The sequence below is a fragment of the Nicotiana tomentosiformis genome, chromosome 3 (assembly GCF_000390325.3).
Source record: "Nicotiana tomentosiformis chromosome 3, ASM39032v3, whole genome shotgun sequence".
Classification (NCBI taxonomy): Eukaryota; Viridiplantae; Streptophyta; class Magnoliopsida; order Solanales; family Solanaceae; genus Nicotiana; species Nicotiana tomentosiformis.
Window position 1 is genome coordinate 9,009,136 of NC_090814.1, and position 4,125 is coordinate 9,013,260.

The 4,125-nt window shown below is 37.5% G+C and overlaps 1 pseudogene; it reads right to left on the bottom strand.

Annotated features, from left to right (window-relative positions):
- Nucleotides 1-1,533: 1,533 nt before the first annotated feature.
- On the bottom strand, nt 1,534-3,589 carry LOC104110505 (elongation factor 1-gamma 2-like; annotated as a pseudogene).
- Between the last annotated feature and the right edge of the window lie 536 nt (nt 3,590-4,125).

Sequence of the window (4,125 nt, forward strand, 5' to 3'; positions counted from 1 at the left end):
GAGTTCGAAAAATTGTGAAGTGTAAAAGAAGAAGATTGAAGCATATAAGTAAAGGGATAGGTGGCTAAAATCATCATGATTACCTCAAGAACCGGCAGAAGTATTGCTAAATCGTGGAGTGGCGCATGTTCGGGGCATTAAATGCGGAGACACGTGCGTCTAATCAAGTGTTGGAAACTTTTCAGAGGAGATCAAAAAAATTTTCGCCAAGAAAAGTATCTTCACCAACTTCCTGATGACACAAGGATGTGTCAGCGGAAAGCAAGGGGACTATATGTATAGGGCAAAATATGTTCATATTAAATACTTGCATAATAGAGCGACACGTGGAACCAGAGATAGGTGGAAAGCGAGACAAGAGGAAATCAAGTCCAGGGGCAGCAATCACGGTAACACCCAAAGGCCGGGAATGTTGCTCATGAATGCATGCCACCCGACAGCATTCAATGAAGAATATTCTGTAATATTAAATACATAGTCCGTTATAGAGAATATGGCATTCATAGCCTACTGTTACACATTCTTCAATGGCCCTCATAATTGTCATTTAAGAGGGGCTTGATCCTAAGACCTTGTTCCCTAGGTGCAACTATAAAATAGTGAGTTGAACAGCCATTGCATGGCAGAATTTTCTAACAAACTTATGCTATACACTATTCAAAAGCTCAATAGCATTTTATTTCTTGCTTATCAATATTGCTATTAGTGCCTCTGGAAGCTCTGCTCCCGGAACCAAGCTATATGCCGTCTTATCTCGATTTCAATGCGAAGTCTTGCATTCTTATTTAATTTCTTTATCATTTTGGGATCAAATTAATTCGTGTGTCTATAAACTACATATAAATTCAACTGTACCGTTTTACAGGTAAACAATTAGGCAGGACATGACACAGTTGGAGCTTACTGAAAATATGTCCCTTGATAGGAGGATATGGAAGTCGAGAATTAGGAGGAACGATTAGCAGGCAGCCGTGCGTTTTATTTTCTTTCTCAAATTGGTAACAATAGTGTTTGCATGGTATCTCTTTATTCTTGGATTGCTGATTCTTTTCAGCTTGTCTTTATTCAAGGGTCTATCAGGAACAACCTCTCTATCCTCCCATCATAGGGATAAAGTCTACGTACACACTACACTACCCAAACCTCACTTGTAGAAACTTATGGATTTGGTGTTGTTTTTTCGGAACCGAGAAATACACAAAGGGCAGATTGAAAAAGGAAAAAAAGAGAGAAATACACAGGACAAATGGCGTACACTGAACTAAAGTCTTGAGCTGAACCAAAACATCTTATATCTTCAGAAGAGTATTTTAATGCTTAATGATTAAAGCTTATACTGCAAATAAAAATATCCGTCACTCAGAAACAGCAGCAATTAGAATGCATCCGGTGCTTTTTGTATGCTAATGTTTGTTGGAAAATATACATTCTATCAATTTATATCCATCCAACTCTCCTTCAACCCCATTTCTATAACTCAAAAATGTTTCAACTAACATCAAGCAAAATTCAAATGCAACTTGGAAAGGACAATTTACCTGGATCACATCACTGCCACAACTGCTTTACTTGGAAAAGGATAACATAATTCAACCACAAATGTATCCTAGTTCACTATGTCAAAATTGATAATTTTAGAAAACACACTACAGAGATAACAATTTCTCTAAGGAAGACAAGATAGTTTTTAAAACAAGAATCTAAGTAAATTTGGGAGGACAAAACCAAGGTAAACTACAACCTCAGGCAAAAGGAAACATTGCCAAATGCAATACAATGTTTACTTAAAGCACTTAGCATCCAACAGAGCCTCTCCCTCAAAGGGCTCGTAATCCTCAATCATTTGGTTGACACGCTCCTTCTGTGATTCATCGTTGATGTCTACTTCCTTCCATTCATAGAGCTCCATGTCATAGCATTCATCCATAACAAACTTGGGAATTTCTTTTCCACGGAAAAGCCACAAGCCCTTCACCTTATATGGGGCCTCAGAACCAATTACCAACATCTTACCAAAAGCGTACTTGCGTGCCAGATCCATTCTCTGCAGAAAACCACCAACCTTGTTCAACGTTACAAAGGAAACTGTGTTCTCATCCTGGTACTTGTAATCACAGAACCAGAGAGAATATCCTTCGGGATCATACATGTCCCAGAAACCTGCAAAACAAGAACAGTATGGGGTAAGGTTCTCACGAGGAACTAGTTCAAGTATCTTCCTACGGAAGTAGACAATTCTCTCTTCTATACATTTCCTGTGATGACTATTGATTCTCTTTAGATCTAGTTTGTAAAACTTATCATAGAAAGATAGGTAACAAAACAGAAAAAACTAAAATATACCTTTAATGGCAACCTCGCGGAAGTTGGTCTTGGTGTTGGAGTAAAGCCTCTTCCACTCATCCAGAATCATCTTACTTGGAGGCAATAGATCAAGAGGATTCTTTGCCTAAGGCTTGGGTGCTTCTTCCTCCTCTTCAAACTTAGGTTCTTCCTTCGTAACCTCTTTCTTTGGCTCCTCCTTTGCTTTGGGTTTTGCAGGTTCCTTAGCCGGTGCAGGCTTCTTGGATGGGGGAGCTGGGATAGATTCAGCTTGTTTCACCTCACCCAAAATCTTGCAGAAATTTGGCTGATTAACCACAGTCCAGAAGTATCTCTCTACATGTGGGAATTCCTTGGTAAAGCTCTTAGTCATTATATACCTAAAACCATGGCTCAAGTTGCAGGCCATTATAATGTCGGCCAATGTGATTGAATGTCCAACCAAGTAAGTGTTAGATGCAAGATGGATGTTTAAAGCACCAAGGGCTCTCTTCAATGCAGCTACTGCAGCTTCCTCGGCCTGTTTGCAGAACAAGAAGAATTTCAGTTGAGTTACTTTTTCCTACTATTTCAGAAAAAAATTAAAAATGCATGGTACGAGACATACTGGAGGAATGAATACACGATAACCGAGACGTGGGTACAACCATTGCCCAATGTTTGCATCAATCTCAGTGGCAGAAAAATCATTCCATTGCTCGATTTGAGCCTGTCAAGGAAAGAGAGAAAATAAACATATAGAGTAAGAATTTCACAAATGAAAAATGTAACTGATAAATGAATAACACTAAGAAATCAAATCCAACTTGAATTACTTACATATTCGATCAACGAAGAGCCAAAGAGAGGATTGTCGGGCTTCAATTTAGTTACTGCATGAATTAAAGGAGGTCAATGTCAGATTTAATTTCTGTTGTATGATCATAAGTCAAATAAAAGAAAATAAGAAATAGCCTCACCATAGCGTGCAATAGCATTGCTCTCGAAAACAGGTCCATCAGGTGTTTCAAGCACAGGAACCTATAGGTCAAAAACGCACACCAAGATTAGCAAAACCGTGCTTAAGTAAATGAAAGAATTTATACAGTTCTGTAGAATAATAACATACCTTTCCAATTGGATTCATCTTGATAAACTCAGGTGTCTTGTTTGATACACCCATCTCGAAATTCTTTGCAAGTTCAACCTTTATGCCTGTGTACTCAGCAGCAATGAGTGCCTTTATGGCATTTTTGTTGTTACTTCCAGAATGCAAAACCTGCAACATATAAAATACAGACAATTTAAATGCTAATATATCATCAAGAAATTACCTACCCAAGAGAAACAGAATAATATTTAGCATATTATGCACACTTATTCTTTAAAGAGTTTTGCTACTGCCAAAGTAGCTTAAGGAAAATCTTCTAGCCTTCATGCAAACTGTCCCATTTATATAAATTGGAGCACAATTTTAAACGTAATTAACATGTTTGGAAAATGGCTAACTTAAAACCTCAATTCTCTGTAGGCAATTCAATAGATATTCATCCTCTAATGGTTTTACCATCCAACAGATTCAACAAAGGCACAATATATTATCAACTAAACACCTCAAAATTCTTCTTCATCTTTTTTCTGGAGATGGTAACATAAATAATCTTATGCAACCTTGTTTATATAAAAAAAATGTAATTTAAATTCCATTTGAGTCTGGCCTTAAGAAACTCTACAATTAAAACCTGGTCTTCGTTGTATAGTGTCTTTCTTAAATGGGAAGTAGATGCTTATAGGACAGTGCAATTAACGCCGAAATCTCTCTCT